The 17,767-nt window shown below is 39.2% G+C and overlaps 1 non-coding gene across 1 annotated transcript; it reads right to left on the bottom strand.

Annotated features, from left to right (window-relative positions):
* Positions 1-1,087: 1,087 nt before the first annotated feature.
* On the bottom strand, positions 1,088-1,195 carry LOC116575652. Its single transcript, XR_004279891.1, has one exon. It is a non-coding gene; the product is annotated as a U6 spliceosomal RNA (small nuclear RNA).
* Between the last annotated feature and the right edge of the window lie 16,572 nt (positions 1,196-17,767).

The raw sequence follows: 17,767 nt of genomic DNA, 5'->3' as shown, positions 1-17,767 counted from the left end.
TACCTAGTGCAATGAGGAAGAGAATGGAGGAGAACTGAGAATATACCGTTTTTCAAAGTTCCAGAGAGATCCTTTTAACTTTTATATATATATATATAATTTACAAATATAATATAATATAATTTACAAATCATTAATCCAAACAGCGCTTTACAGACCAGGCTACAATTCAAGCCATCGAGGGAGCTTTCAAAAATCTTGTAATCCAGGTCATATCACAGGCCAAATGAGAATCTCTGGGTTGGACTGAGATAGCAATAGTTTAAAGAATCACCTAGATGAGGTTGGGAACCTGTAGGTCCATACATAGGATGAAGCTTGACAACACTGGACCCAGAAGTACCTAACTCATATCTGAGTAGCCACAAAGAGCCTCTACCTTCCTTCTAGACACCTCTCCAACAAAGAATTACTATGCCCTCCAGGGAAACGGTTATCTATTGTTAAATTAACCATTTTTCTTGAATTGTGGTAAAACACACATATAAAATTTACCACCTTAACCATTTGTAAATGGACAGTTCAATAGTGTTAGTACATTTATGTTGCTTTGCAACAGATTTCCAGAACTTTTTCATCTTGTAAACCTGGAACTCTATACCTAATGAACGCTGACTCCTTATTTCCTCCCCTGTCTATGCCCTGGAAACCTGCTTATCTTCTGTTTCTATGAGTTTGGCTACTTTAGATACCTCATATAGATGGGGTCAGACAGTATGTGTCTCTTTGTGACAGCTTATCTCCGCATAGTATTCTTAAGAGTCATCCAAGGTATGGCATGAAGCAGGATTTCCATTTTTTAACTGAATAATATTCCACTGCATGTGTATCACATTTTCTTTATCCATTAATTTGTCCATGGATATTTGGATTACTTCTACCTCTTGGCTATTGTGAGTAAGATGCAATGAACTTGGATATACAAACATCTCCTTGAGATCCTAATTTGAGTCATTTTGTATATATACCCGGAGGGGGATTACAGGATCATATGGTACTTCTGTTTAATTTTTGAGGAATCTCCATAGCTATTTTCCATAGTGTTTGCACAATTTTTGATTCCCACCAACAGAGCACAAGTGTTCCAAAAAATATGGGATGCCTCATGAATTTGCATGTCATCCTTGCACGGGAGCCATGCTAGTCTTCTCTGTATTGTTCCAATTTTAGTGTATGTTCTGCTGAAGGAAAGAATAAATTAAAATTTTTCAAGATAACTTTCATGTTGTATTATCATTACACTACATTAGTCACCATACAGTACATCATTAGTTTTTGATGTAGTGCTCCATGATTCATTGTTTACATATGACATGCTGTGCTCCATGCAATATCTGCCCTTCATAATACCCATCACCAGGTTAACCCATTCCCCCTTTCCCCTTCCCTCTAAAACCCTCAGTTTCTTTCTCAAAGTCCATAGTCTCTCATGGTTCATCTCCCCATCTGATTCCCACCCCCTTCATTTTTCTCTTCCTTCTCCTAATGTCCTTCATGCTATTCCTTATGTTCCACAAATAAGTGAAACCATATGATAATTGACTTTCTCTGCTTGACTTATTTCACTTGACATAATCTCATCCAGTTCTGTCCATGTTGATGCAGAAGTTGAATATTCATCTTTCCTGGTGGTTGATTAATATTCCATTGTGTATATGGACCATACATATCTTCTTTATCCATTCATCTGTTTATCCATTCACAGTTTAGCTATTGTGGATATTGCCGCTATGAACATTAGGGTGCGTATAGCCCTTCTTTTCACTACATCTGTATCTTTGAGGTCAATACCCAGTAGTGTAATTGCAGGGTCATAGGGCAGCTCTGTTTTTAATTTTTTGAGGAACCTCCACACTGCTTTCCAAAGTGGCTGCAGCGACTTACATTCTCATGAACAGTATAAGAGGGTTCCCCCTTCCCCACAACCTCTCTAACATTTATTGTTTCTTGTCAATTTTTGCCATTCTAACTGGTGTAAGGTGGTATCTCAATGTGGTTTTGATTTGAATTTCCCTGATGGCTAATGATGATGAACATTTTTTCAATGTGTCTGTTACCATTTGTATGTCTTCTTTGGAGAAGTGTCTGTTCATGTCTTCTGCCCATTTTTTACTTATTTGTTTTGGGGTGTTAAGTTTGAGTTCTTTATAAATCTTGGATATCAGCCTTTTTGCCTGTAATGTCATTTGCAAATATCTTCTCCCATTCCATGGGTTGTCTCTTTGTTTTGCTGACTGTTTCCCTTGCTGTGCAAAAGCTTTTTATCTTGATGAAATAAAAAATTATTTTTTTCTTTTGTTTCCTTTGCCTTCAGAGACCTGTCCTGAAAGAAATTGCTGTGAGCAATGTCACAGAGGTTACTGTTTATGTTCTCCTCTAGGATTTTGATGGATTCCTGTCTCACATTGAGGTCTTTCACACATTTAGAGTTTATCTTTGCATATGTTGTAAGAGAATGGTCAAGTTTCACTCTTCTGTATATAGCTGTCCAATTTTCCCAGCATCATTTATTGAAGAGATTGTCTTTTTTCCACTGTATATTTTTTTCCTGCTTTGTCAAAGATTAGTTGACTATAGAGTTGAGGGTCCATATCTGGACTTTCTATTCTGTTCCATTGGCCTATGTGTCTGTTTTTGTGCCAGTACCATGCTCTTAATGATCACAGCTTTGTAATATAGCTAGAGATCAGGCAATATGATGCCCCCAGCTTTGGTTTTCTTTTTCATCATTTCCTTGGCAATTCTGGGTCTTTTCTGGTTCCATGCAAATTTTAGGATTGTTTGTTCCAGCACTTTGAAAAATGTCATTGGTATTTTCATCAAGATGACTTTGAAAGCATAGATTGCCCTGGGCAGCGTAGACATTTTAACAATGTTTATTCTTCCTATCCATTAGCATGGAATGTATTTCCATCTTTTTGCGTCTTCTTCTATTTCTTTTGTGAGTGTTCTATAGTTCCTAGGGTATAGATCCTTTACTTCTTTGCTTAGGTTTATTCCAAGGTATCTTGGTACTATTGTAAATGGAATAAATTCTCAAATTTCTCTTTTTATGGTTACATTGTTAATGTATACGAAAGCAACTGATTGGGGTGCCTGGGTGGCTCAGTGGGTTAAGCCTCTGCATTCAGCTCAGGTCATGATCTTAGGGTTTTAGGATTGAGCCCCACATCGGGCTCTCTGCACAGCAGGGAGCCTGCTTCCCCCTCTCTCTCTGCCTGCCTCTCTGCCTGCCTCTCTGCCTACTTCTGATCTCTTTCTCTCTCTGTGTTACATAAAGAAATAAAAAATCTTACAAAAAAAAAAAAGAAAAGAAAAGAAAGCAACTGATTTCTGTGCCTTGATTTTGTATCTTGCCCTATTATTGAATTGCTGTATGAGTTTTAGTAATTTGGGGGTGGAGATAAAGTTTGACTTCTTCTTTGCTAATATGAATACCTTTTATTTCTTTTTGTTGTCTGATTGCTGTTGCTAGGACTCCTAGTACTATGTTGAATAATAGTGGTGAGAGTGGGCATCCTTATTGTGTTCCTGATCTTAAGGGAAAGTCTCTCAGCTTTTCACCACTGAGAATGATACACACTGGGTTTTTCATAGATGGATTTTATGAAATTGAAGAATGTTTCCTCTATCCCTATACTCTGAAGAGTTTTAATCAGGAAAGGATGCTGTATTTTCTCAAATGTTTTTCCTGCATTAATTGAGAGGACTATGTGGTTCTTGTGTCTTCTCTTATTTATGGATTCTGTCACACAATTGATTTGTGAATGCTGAACCACCCTTGCACCCTAGGGATAAATCCCACCTGGTCATGGTAAATAATCCCTTTAATGTACTGTTGGATCCTATTAGCTAGGATTTTGTTGAGAATTCTTCAGGGATATTGGCCTGAAATTCTCCTTTTTGATGGGGTCTTTGCCAGGTTTGGGGATCAAGGTAATGCTGGCTTCATAGCATGAGTCTGGAAGTTTTCCTTCTGTTTCTATTTTTGAAACAACTTCAGGAGAATAGATATTATTTCTTCTTTGAATGTTTGGTAGAATTTCCCAAGGAATCCATCAGTCCCTGGACACTTGTTTTTTGGGGCTTATTTTTGGACTTGTTTTTTGCATTCTGCTTCAATCTTGTTACTGGCTATTGGTCTATGCAGGTTGTCTATCTCTTCCTGTTTCACTTTTGGTAGTTTATAAGTTTTGGGGAATGCATCTATTTCTTCCAGGTTGCTTAATTTATTGGCATAGAGCTGTTGATCATAATTTCTGATAATCATGTCTATTTCCTTGGTGTTAGTTGTGATCACACCCCTTTCATTCATAATTTTATTAATTTGGGTCCTTTCTCTTTTCTTTTGGATAAGTTTAGCCAGTGGTTCACTGATCTTATTAATTCTGTCAAAGAACCAGCTTCTGGTTTCATTGATGTGTTCTACTGCATTTCTGGTTTCTAATTCATTGATCTTTGCTCTAATCTTAATTATTTCCCTTCGTGTGCATGGGTTAGGCTTAAATTTTTATTGATTCTCCAGTTCCTTAAGGTGTAAAGATAGTTTGTGTATTCTGGGTTTTTCTACTTTTTTGAGAAAGGCTTGGATGGCTATGTATTTCCCCCTTAAGACCACCTTTGCTGTATCCCATAGGTTTTGGACCAATGTGTTTTCATTCTCATTGGTTTCATGAATTGTTAAAGTACTTCTTTGATTTCCTGGGTGACCCAAACATTCTTAAGCAGGATGGTCTTTAGCTTCCAAGTGTTTGAATTTCTCCCAAACTTTTCCTTGTGAATAAGATCCAGTTTCAAAGGACTGTGGTCTAGGAATATGTAGGGAATAATCTCAAGATTTTGGTATTGGTTTAGAACTGATTTGTGACACAGTATGTGGTCTATTCTGGAGAAAGTTTCATGTACACTCGAGAAGAATGTGTATTCTGTTGTTTTAGGGTGGAACGTTCTGTATATATCTATGAGTCCATCTGGTCTTGTGTGTCATTCAAAGCTCTTGTTTCTTTGTTGATTTTTTGCTTAAATGATCTATCGCTGAGAATGGAGTATTGAGGTCTCCTACTATTAACACTATTATCAGTATGTCTCTATTTTGGTTAACAGTTGGCTTATGTAGTTGGATGCTCCCATGTTGGGGCATAGATATTTACAATTGTTAATCTTGTTGGATAGACCCTTTAAGAATGATATAGTGTCCTTCTATATCTCTAACTACAGTCTTTAGCTTAAAATCTAATTTGTCTGATATGAAAATTGCTATCCCAGCTTTCTTTTGAGGTCAATTGGCATGGCTCCATCCCTTCACTTTCAGTCTGGTTGTATCTTTAGGTTCAAAATGAGTCTCTTGTACATAGCATATGGATGGGTCCTATCTTTTTAACCAATCTGCAACTCTGTGCCATTTTATAGGAGCATTTAGGCCATTCCCATTGAAAGTGATTATTGAAAGATGATTTTATTTTCATCACGTTGCCTGTGAAGTCCTTGTTTCTATAGATTTTCTCCATTAATCTCTGTTCTATATCACTCTTGGGGTCTTTCTCCTTTTATAGAACCCCCCTTAATATTTCTTGCTGGCTTACTAGTCACATATTCTTTCAGTCGCTGGAAGTCCTGGAAACTCTTTATCTCTCCATCCATTATGAATGACAGCCTTGCTGGATAAAGAATTCTTGGTCGCATGTTCTTCTCATTTAGTACCCTAAATATGTCTTGCCAGCCCTTTCTGGCTTGCCAGATCTCTATGGACAGGTCTGACATTATTCTTGATGCCCTCTCTCCATACGTAAGGAATATCTACCCCCTAACTGCCCTTAAGATGGTTTCCTTGATTCTAACTAAGATTTGTGAGTTTTACCATTACATGCCAGGGCATTTGTCTGTTCTTGACCTTGGGAGGCGTCCTCTCTACCTCTAGGACACAAATGCTTGTTTCATTTCCCAGATTAGGGAAGCTCTCAGCTACAATTTTCTCAAATATATCTTCTAGTCCTCTCTCTCTCTCTCTCCACCCTCTCAGGGATCCCAATAATTCTGACATTAGAACATCTCATAGTGTCATTTATTTCTCTTATTCTGTTTTCATGGATTTTAAGCTGTTTGTTTCAGGCCTCCTCTTGTTCCTTCTTTTCTATCAGTTTGTCTTCTAAATTACTTATTCATTCTTCTGCCTCATTTACTTTAACTGTTAGATCTCTAGATTAGATTGGATCTCATTGATAGAATTTTTAAGTTCTGCCAGATCAGCATTCATTTCTGCCCTTAGAGAATCTATGTCACCATTAATGATTTTCTCCATCGTAGCTATTGTTTTCGTAACTGTTACCCTGAAGTCTATTTCCAACATCTTGCTTATATCCCTATCCATTAGTTCTGTGGTAGAGGTCACCTCTGTGGTAGAGGTCTGAGTCTTTCCTATGTTGAGGGCATCTTCTCTTAGTCATTTTGTTGAGGGGTGGTTGAGGGAATGTACAGAGCTCAAATTATTGACCACATCCCAAGCAAGATGCACATGTTTTATATGGACCTTAAAGACCTCTTGTTCTTCCAGACTGTCCTCTGGGGGAGGGGCCTGTCTTGTTCTTACTCAGTCTACCCGCTTGGCAGAGTTGTCCTTTCCCCTGTTGGGGGTGGAGGGTGGGCTCAGTGAAAACCGGTTTTAGGGGTCTTTTTTCTCTGGCCGCTTTCCCTGGTGGCTTTCTGCCTCTCTTCTGAGAGTTAGAGCAGAAATGAATGACTGTATCCAAACCTCTGTCTCAGAACAGAGAGATCATAGTCTGTTCTACAGTGAGCTCTCCAGTCCACACTGTCTGTTTCTGTCTGTGCTGCTAAAAACCACAACGTCCTGGGTTATGCACCCCACAACAGCACTCCCAGCCCTTGCTTCCAGGTCCAGGCATATCTCTGTCCTTTGTTCTTCTAAAACCGCCAGCCACCCCCAGTTTATAAGCATGCCCCTGCAGCTCCAGGGTTTTTTTTTTAATTAAATTTATTTATTTTCAGCATAACAGTATTCATTATTTTTTCACCAAACAGTGCTCCATGCAATCCGTGCCCTCTATAATACCCACCACTTAGTACCCCAACCTCCCACCCACCCCCGCCACTTCAAACCCCTCAGATTGTTTTTCAGAGTCCATAGTCTCTCATGATTCACCCCCCCTTCCAATTTCCCCAAACTCCCTTCTCCTCTCTAACTCCCCATGTCCTCCAAGCTTTTGTTATGCTCCACAAATAAGTGAAACCATATGATAATTGACTCTCTCTGCTTGACTTATTTCACTCAGCATAATCTCTTCCGGTCCCATCCATGTTGCTACAAAAGTTGGGTATTCATCCTTTCTGATGAAGGCATAATATTCCATAGTGTATATGGACCACATCTTCCTTATCCATTCGTCCGCTGAAGGACATCTTGGTTCTTTCCATAGTTTGGCGACCGTGGCCATTGCTGCTATAAACATTGGGGTACAGATGGCCCTTCTTTTCACTACATCTGTATCTTTGGGGTAAATACCCAGGAGTGCAATGGCATGGTCATAGGGAAGTTCTATTTTTAATTTCTTGAGGAATCTCCACACTGTTCTCCAAAGAGGCTGCACCAACTTGCATTCCCACCAACAGTGTAAGAGGGTTCCCCTTTCTCCACATCCCCTCCAACACATGTTGTTTCCTGTATTGTTAATTTTGGCCATTCTAACTGGTGTAAGGTGGTATCTCAATGTGGTTTAATTTGAATCTCCCTGATGGCTAGTGATGATGAACATTTTTTCATGTGTCTGATAGCCATTTGTATGTCTTCATTGGAGAAGTCTCTGTTCATATCTTCTGCCCATTTTTTGATATGCTTGTCTGTTTTGTGTGTGTTGAGTTTGAGGAGTTCATTATAGATCCTGGATATCAACCTTCTCTCTGTACTGTCATTTGCAAATATCTTCTCCCATTCCATGGGTTGCCTCTTTGTTTTCTTGACTGTTTCCTTTGCTGTGCAGAAGCTTTTGATTTTGATGAAGTCCCAAAAGTTTATTTTCACTTTTGTTTCCTTTGCCTTTGGAGACTTATCTTGAAAGAAGTTGCTGTGGCTGATATTGAAGTGATTACTGCCTATGTTCTCCTCTAGGATTCTGATGGATTCCTGTCTCACGTTGAGGTCTTTTATCCATTTTGAGTTTATCTTTTTGTACGGTGTAAGAGAATGGTCGAGTTTCATTCTTCTACATATAGCTGTCCAGTTTTCCCAGCACCATTTATTGAAGAGACTGTCTTTTATCCACTGTATATTTTTTCCTGTTTTGTAGAAGATTAATTGACAATAGAGTTGAGGGTCCGTATCTGGGCTTTCTACTCTGTTCCACTGGTCTATGTGTCTGTTTTTATGCCAGTACCATGCTGTCTTGGTGACCACAGCTTTGTAATAAAGCTTGAAATCACGTAGAGTGATGCCCCCAGTTTTATTTTTGTTTTTCAACATTTCCTTAGCGATTTGGGGTCTCTTCTGATTCCATACAAATTTCTGGATTATTTGCGCCTTCCCGTTGAAATCAGGAACAAGACAAGGATGCCCACTTTCACCACTCTTGTTCAACATAGTATTAGAAGTCCTAGCAACAGCAATCAGACAACAAAGAGAAATAAAAGGTATGCAAATTGGCAATGAAGAAGTCAAACTCTCTCACTTCGCAGATGACATGATTCTTTATATGGAAAACCCAAAAGACTCCACCCCCAAACTTCTAGAACTCATACAGCAATTCAGCAATGTGGGAGGATACAAAGTCAATGTGCAGAAATCAGTGGCTTTCTTATACACTAACAATGAAAATACAGAAGGGGAAATTAGAGAATCAATTCCACTTACTATAGCACCAAGAACCATAAGATACCTGGGAATAAACCTAACCAAAGAGGTCAAGCATCTGTATTCGAGGAACTACAGAACACTCATGAAAGAAATCGAAGAAGACTCCAAAAGATGGAAGACCATTCCATGCTCTTGGATTGGAAGAATAAACATTGTTAAAATGTCTATACTGCCTAGAGCAATCTATACTTTTAATGCCATTCCGATCAAAATTCCACCAGTATTCTTCAAAGAGCTGGAGCTCCAGGTTTTAGTATGGGGGGCTTCCCTAAAGTCCTTTCCATGCTGCTACTGGTCTGAAGGTCTGTACCTGGTCCCCAGCACAGCAGGTTTTGCATTCCAGTGGCACAGGATCCTGGAGGCTCCCTCTCTCTTCTGTTTATCTTCCAATATCTGTCCACAGAATCATGTCTCCCCATTTTTTACCTTGAGACCAACCACCTGAGATATTCTGTTTTAGAGATCCAGATATATATTCTTACATCACAGGTTGATTTTGTGCATGTTCAGAATGCTGATAGATATCCAGTTCAATTCAGGGGACCAGTTGATATAGGGTCCCCTACTCCTCTACCATATTTGCATCTCCCCTCGAAATAACTTTCATAATTTATTAACAAATTCCATGGTAGTGGCAGATTGTATCTCCCAAATTTATAAAAACTGCATGTTTGCATAATTCATTTCAAAAGGAATCAGATCATTTGTCCCTATTACAAATAGGGAGCCCTCAAAACATAGTCACAGACCAGACCATCAACCTCATCTGGGAACTTGCTAGAAATGCAGATTCTGAGGCCCTACTCTAGCTGTAATTACTGACTCAGAAATTCTGTTAAGATCCAGCAACTTGTGTTTTAAAAGCCTTCCAGCAGGGGGTGCCTGGGTGGCACAATTGGTTAAGCAGTTGACTCCTGATTTCAGCTCATGTCTTGACCCCAGGGTCCTGGGCCCCATGGCAGGCTCTGTGCTCAACAGGGAGTCTGCTTGAATTCTCTCTCTCCCTCATCCCTGCCCCATCCCCCACTCATGCTTGCTTGCATGCTGTCTCTGTCTAAAATAAACAAATAAATCTTTTTTTTTTTTAAATAAAAGCTTTCTAGCAGCTACTGAAACACTAATGTTTGAAATGCTCTTTATGTTATGATTTTATGGATTTTAAAAAGAATCCTAAGCACTAATACCTTTTCTATTGATGCTGGTAATGTCAATAAATTTATTTCTTTTGGAGTTCTGTTTTTGTTTTTGTTTTTTATTTTAGTTGTTTGTTTGTTTGTTTGTTTTTAAGATTTTATTTACTTATTTGACACAGAGAGAGAGATCCCAAGTAGGCAGAGAGGCAGGCAGAGAGAAAGGGGGAAGCAGGCTCCCCGCTGAGCAGAGAGCCCAACGTGGGGCTCGACCCCAGGACCCTGGGATCATGACCTGAGCCCAAGGCAGAGGCTTTAACCCACTGAGCCACCCAGGTGCCCCTAGTGGTTTGTTTTGTAAAGCAACCTTATTATAAACATCAGTGACTTCAGGATTAAAAGCAGACTTAGGCAGTAGTTTAGCCTATAAACTGTAACTATATTATCGGTCATGGGGTCTTCTGTAAAGTGGGGAGATTAGGTCAAAGATGGTGACATCTGTCCCACAAGCCACCACCACTTTTCTAGAGCCCTAGGGAGACATTGCTAATTTATCAAGACACTCTATCCCACCCAGTCCACACAGATGGAGTCCTAGAACACTTCTTAACACAGCCTTACGAAAGAACTAGACTTATGTCACAAGATGAAACCCATATCTGGTGAGATAATCTTTACTGTCTCATCTAGCTATGTCCTCAAGAATATGGACTCCAAATACTTTCCATTCAAGGACATTCTCTAGAGCTGTAAATACTCAGTGAGCTTAGTTTCCTCAATAATAAAATACTACTAATGTTATCTACTTTGTGAGGTTTTTAGAAAGATTAAAAGAAATATTATATTTGAACCAGCTAGATCAGTGCCAAACACAAAGTTTTTAAATATCATTAAACCTTAATTCTTGCATTCTTTACATTTTTTTGCTGACCCCTCGCCTTATCCTTGACCAGCAACTCAAATGAGAGGGCTCAGTGCTGCTCTGAGAAGCATGAGTGCTCCTTGTACTGACCTGGCAATAATGAGGATTGACTGATTCCTTAGCCTTTGCTTCTATACAGTGTTTCCCTCATCATTCCGCTTACTGGGTCTAGACAGTGATTGAACTAGTGTCTTTGGGTGAAAAAGGATCCCTTTTACTTCTTATTTAATCTACTCTCGCAATAACAAAATCAAAATAATTATCATATCCACTACAAAACCAAACTCCACATGCATGTAAACAACGTTTTCAAGCTAACAAAGTAAGATGTTAATGAGCAGGTTTCCCTTCTGGATTAGATGTGAAGAAGTTAAGAATTATTGAGGACCATGCCTGCATATAAGCTGCTAGCCAATTTGCTGTTCTGATTTATTCCACACAAGAAGACTTTAAGATATGGATATCTACAGGGGCACCTGGGTGGCTCAGTGGGTTAAGCCTCTGCCTTTAGCTCAGGTCATTATCTCAGGGTCTTAGTATTGAGCTCTGCATCAGGCTTTCTCCTAAGCAGAGAGTCTGCTTGCCTCTTTCTCTGCCTGCCTCTCTGCCTACTTGTGATCTCTATCTGTCAGACAAATAAATAAAATCTTTTTTAAAAAAGATATGCATAACTACATTGTTTACAGATATGATGTACAGATATGAAAACTGAGGTTTAGAAAAGTTAAGAAATGTAGCCAAAGAGACACCTGGATGGCTCAGTCAGTTAAGTAGCTGCTTTTGGCTCAGGTCATGATATCTGGGTCTTCAGATAGAGCCCCACATCAGGCTCCCTGCCTAGCAGGGAGTCTGCTTCTCTCTCTCTTTCACTCCTCCCCTCCCCCACTGCCCATTTTCTCTCTTTCTCTCTCAAATTAAAAAAAAAAAACAAAGCTTAAAAAAAAGAAAGACATATAACTGAAGTCATAGGCTTAAAAGAAGGATCAACTACCTAATTTACTGCATATCATGAAGCCAAACACCAGGACCTCTGCGCAAGATTTAGGCTATTGCACAGGTTGTAGATTCATGAAGCTGACCTTTGTTATACCACAAAAGGTTCCAAAACCTGTATCATTTTTCTGTTCCATCACATGGGAGAGCCAAGTAACTCAGCAGGAAGTACACCTTAGAACTCTGGCCTTGGAAAGAGGGTTAAGAGCTACCGGGATTCAGAAGAAGACCCAGATATAATCCAGTCAGCTTCATGGCTTTGGTGACGCTTAGTTCTGATCACAAGGAGAAGCCTGAGTACATGAGGCAGGACTGGATTTGAGTCCAAAAACCAGGGTTCAGGTCCTGCCTTGGAAACATTATTTGCACAAACTTAAGCAAATCACCCAGCCCTCCTAAGCCTCTGTCTCTTCCACTGAAGAAGTTAGGAGCCACAACTTTTTCTTAATTCACAGATTGAACCACTACATGGGCTGAAGCATATAACTGCATACAGTATACAAAGGAGGATACTGCCTGTGGAGCCATGAGAACTGTAGCTTCAATGCTGTACCCCAACTACCTCTTAGATCCAGTGATTTGAGTGGATGCCATCAGGTCTCTAGGTAAGGAAGAAAATCTAAACTATGTTCAGGAATGCGACTCTGACATAGAATGGCAAATGGTTGAACTATAGGGAAGTCAACTGAAGACTGCAAGGACCATGTGGGAGAATTCATTGAACACATAATAGGTTCTGATTCATTATCTTGCGTACAAACTGCTTTCAAGGTATACAATTCCAGGGAGCAAGTCATTCTCTCTTAATGCTGTCATCTGCCATGGTTACATGAGATGAGTTGTCTTGAATCTGATGTCATAACTCAAGGTCTCAAGGCCTTCATCCATGGGTACTCGTGGATGTTTTTGTGGGACTCATCCATAAGACAGATGGGCAAGATTAGAAGGGATTCCACCATCAGCCACACAATGTACCTAGTATTATATCTCCACTAAGATGCAGAGACAGGTGTAATACTACTTTATTTCACTTCAAAAAGTCAATCCCTTGTCTTCTTACCATTTCCTAGGAAGGCAAGAGTAAATAAAGATTTGTTTGTGGGAATCTGGGGCTCCACTCCATGGGGGCTGCCATTGTTATTCTGTCACTGCACTCAGCTGAAAGTGGTTGAGCTCATCCTTGCTTGTCTCTGTGAGAACAAAGGCAATTCATCTGTCTCCCTCCCATGTTCCAAATCACCAAGGACTGATGTCCTGCTTCCCATACTTCCCTATTTGATCCCTAAGACAATAAATACTCTCCCTCTCCCCTTTAGTGATTCACCATTTATTCAACATTCATTCAACAGACACTTACTGATCACTATTCTAGACACTGGAAAATCAAGCGTGAATGGAAAATAACCTTGTCTTCATAGAGCTCACATTCTAGTCCCAAAGGTCTACTTCACTTCCTATACCAATTATTGGTAGTTCAATGATACTCACTCTATCTCACCTAGATGACCCCAAATGTAACCTCCTAAATAAAAGAGCACGAGTTGGTGTATTTTCAAGGTCTAAACTGCTTAGTATTATTAATAGTTTGACAGATCAGGAACAGAAATCTATATTGGAACTTAAGACTTAAAGTGGAAAATAATGCTTCTGGTGCACTGTGGAGAATGATTCTTGAAGCAATCACAAACAAGCCCTGTGGCTGGTTTTAACAAAAGGCTGCCTATAACCAAAGGGTGACAAAATCTAAGCAGCAAGGCCATGGAACCCTTCTCAGCAGGTGTAATCTATGAGACAAAATTAAATGATAGAATCCATTGTTTTATTTTACTTTCCTCTAGCCCATGATAATTCCAAGAACCTTATCATGGCTCTCTAAGATACAAAATCAATGGAGTCTTGGATGAATTGACTCACCCAGCAATCCATTAAGTGCAGATGAAAAGGAAGCAGAGCCTTGGAAGCAGGAACCAAGTAGCCCCCACACAGAAGCTGCAATAGTGTTACAACTGAGAGCCCAGAAGTTGCTGAAGGTAAGTGCTCAGAAGAGAAGCAATGGAATCTTGGATGAATGGACTCACCCAGAAATCCATTAAGTGCAAATGAAAAGGAAGCAGAGTCTTGGAAGCAGGAACCATGTAGGCCCCACACAGAAGCTGCAAGCTTCTGTTACAGCTGAGAGCCCAGAGGTTGCTGAAGGTAAGTACTCAGAAGAAGAAAAGCAGTGATAGGAGGGTTGACCCAAGGGAAGTAGTGAGAGTGGCAATTGAAGACAGATTCCAACTGTGAGACAAAACCTAGGGGTTCATGAGAGACCCTTCTCCACCCTCATCCCACCAAGAGACATCCAGGAGACCAGAGAAAGAAGAGAATGAAATGAGTGACCTGGGCTTTGCATTTAAGTATATCATGTTGGGGACTAAACTGTCATTCTGAATTCACAGTGGAAAACCACCATCATCCTGTGATGTTTGCCTTGAAAGCCTAGATGCTTCTGCCCCTGCCATTCTGAGAGTGACAGAAACTGATGGAATCATTAGCAGAATGCCCGAGTATCATAGGTGTCTCTGTCACCCTCCTCACCAGATCACTCCACATTTTGTTCTACTTGGTGACTTGTGGGTGGGCTGTAACTGACAGAAGAATCTAAATTACCATCTTGTCAAGTACAAGTCTAAACTAGGTCTGCATGACTTCATGGGTTTAGGGCAAGGGTTAAGAAAGATCTAATTTTAGCTGATGGAAATTTGCAGAAGTGATGAGAGGAAAAAAAAACCCTTATTATTCAATAAGGGATCCTGCTGAGACATCCAAAGCACCTCAAATTTTTAATGCTTTATAAAAATTAGTTATCTTCAAACTTGTGTACTGCCTGATCTTATTTATGGTCAGAAAAACCCAAGCTATCATGTCAATCTTGTCATTAGCTATGTGACCTTAGTCTAAGTATTCTTCTTTTTTGGATCTCAAATTTCTCAGTGAAGTAACTACCTTTCAAGGTTGACATAAACATTAAATGAAATAATACAAGTGCGAGGGTTTAGTAGGCTACACTCTATCACAGCATCTCAATATTTGCTTAATGATAAATGAGTGTGTGAATGAATAATTAATAAATGGGAAAAAATTTATTTCCTTCTCTTACACATTCTTATTCCAGAGTCACCTAAGACATGAACATGAAAAATAAACACTGCATTTATTTTTTTATCAGAATTTATAATTTATAAAATGGGGCCTTATGTATCTCATTTAATCTTCATAAAAGCCCTTGAGAGATAATTTAGGCAGGGGTTGTCATTTTCATCTTACAGAAAGAGATGCAAAATGCAGTATTTTTCATTATCAAAATCCATATTGTTAAAAGAAAAAAGGAGGGAAGGAAGGAAGGAAAAGAAAAGAAGGAAAGGAAAAGAAAGGAGGAGGGAGGGAGGAAAGGAACGAAAGCTCACATCTTCCATCTCTAACTCCAAACTCTTTCCATTTTGAAAACCACCATCCCGTATAGCCTTGAAAACTGAAGCAACCCTTTGGCCGTCACTGGACCAAGTATTAAACAATCAAAAGAGACATTTTCTTTCTGAATAAAACTGATTAATGGCTTCATCTGTCTACAATATCATTCCCGGACAACACAAAGGAGACATTTTCATATAAGGCTGTCAGAAAAGATTCAAGCTCTGAAAAAGCAATCTTTTAATTATCTTCAGTTGTGCTAACTCCAAGATAGTTTCTAGGGCAGTGAAGATTAGGGCACACTGTCATTTTAAATGTGTCATTCTCTGTGTTCTGATCTGTCAGTCAGTACCTAGAACAATTGTGGATGAAGCCATTGGTAGGTTTATGATGAAGGAGAGCTTTTAGGTTAGACACCAAAGAGGTGGACTAAGTCAAACATGCTAAGAACCCTTGGCTACCTAAACGGAGCGATGTCCTGAAATCAAGCAGAAAACTTAATGGGGTGGAGGGAGGTACAAATATTTATTGAATGTCTACTACATGGTAAGCACTGAAGTGAAAACTCTAGATATATTAGCCCATTTAATCTATTCAAATGCAAGAAAGGTAGATATTTTTAATTCTTATTGTATAAATAAGATCCTGTAATTCACAGAATTTAGGTAACTTATCTGTGTGGCTGACCTTTAATTTAAATCCTGACTTGCCTGAAGTCAAAACCCGCATGTTTTATCACCTGACCAGGAATCTTTCCACTAGTAGTCCACAGATAAGAACAGGACTGACAGAAAAGGAAAACTACAGTTATCCATGTCCTGTCCTAATACCAATAACCTGATTCAGTATAACTGAGATGGAGCCCATCCTTCTGCATCTTGAACAAATTTTCTGTGTTATTACAAGGGACAGCTAAGTATGAAAAGCTATACCATGTTGCCTACTCAGGAGACAAAAACGTATTTCTTAGAGTTGTGGTACTTGGTGTACATAGCACTTAGTGTGTAATAGGCATAGTTTGCTCCTTGACACCCAAGGTGCAAGAAAGATCTTATTTCTCTATATTTGCAGATCAAATTATGTCCTTTCAAACTCTCACTTACCTTCATTAATCGGTGATTTTTATGGCCTTATAACAAGCTAGAAGCTTTCAGGATTACTCAAAAGTAAGGAAAGAGGCTTTCCTTCAGACCACTACAGTATTGACCATTAGCCAACTGGCCACATAATGTAGGTTCTCCTCATTCAAACCAGCCAGGGAATCACCAGCCCTTCCCACAGACACGCTATGGCTCCTAGCCCGTGTCCTGAATTCCTATCTTTAAGACCTGACACTCCCTGTGTGCTACTGAGGGTAATCCTCACTTATTTAAGGAAATTGAAAGTCCAATTATTCTCTCCAGTCTCAGGAAAGCTCCCCTAATCTCCTCTTAACCCACCAAGCAGAGGAGCCCTTACTTTCAACACTAAAACCACTGTCCACTTGTCTTTCTTCATACTTTCTCCTTAATGGGGACACTGAATGGTTAACTAGGATCTATAAGCTATTTTGGGTCATAGAATTAAAGATAGTATTTTTGTTTTTATGGGAATCAGATCAATGTAAAAATGCATGAGTTAGTCTTATATCCCCAAGGCTGAAGAGCTACTTCTTCAAAGCAACAGGAAACAAAAAACAAGCTTGGGTCTTCCTATTCTGCTACATTAAATTCTCATTAACCCACCTTGCCACACTGTTTACAGACTTGGGGGCAAAATGAGGTAGCATTCAAATCAATGTGCATGTCGTTGGCCATAATAGGTGCCTAATTTCAAGTGAGCAAAATACAGAAAACAAAGCAACTACAAAACAGGGCCCCTTCCTCACAAAGCTTCTATAATCCTATTGTGAAATGGAATATATGTGAAATGACCCTGAACTTTCACACAGTGAGATTACTTTCCTTGTTCTATTATTCACAACTTCCTATACTCTTTGAATCTTGGTTTTCTACCCTGACCAAAAAAAAAAAAAAGAAAAGAAAAGAAAAGAAAAATTTAAAATACCAACATACAACAAAATAAGATGTGGCAAGCTCCTTTGAAAACTATAAGACTTTATACCAGAAATTTAATGTACAAAAAATTCAAAAAAATAAAAACAGAGAATTTTATCACTGTATTCTACAAAACCCTCACCTCTGGCTTCATCTTATCTTTTCCACCCTATTTTTTTTCTTCATCCCACTGTCATTATCCACTTAGGCTTTGATTGGTTCTTACCTTATTGGATCAGTATAGTTGAGGAAAATGCTTTAAATCCTTGCTGTGATAAAAATGAGATATTAAACAAACCAAAAAAAAATTTAGAGACCTTATTTCAGAAAATCTACGCATCAATGCCAGTTCAAGAGCTGCATAGAGATACAA

Source organism: Mustela erminea, chromosome 16 (assembly GCF_009829155.1).
Source record: "Mustela erminea isolate mMusErm1 chromosome 16, mMusErm1.Pri, whole genome shotgun sequence".
NCBI lineage: Eukaryota > Metazoa > Chordata > Mammalia > Carnivora > Mustelidae > Mustela > Mustela erminea.
The sequence above is the reverse complement of the archived record's forward strand: the minus strand, read 5'-3'. Positions and strand labels throughout refer to the sequence as shown.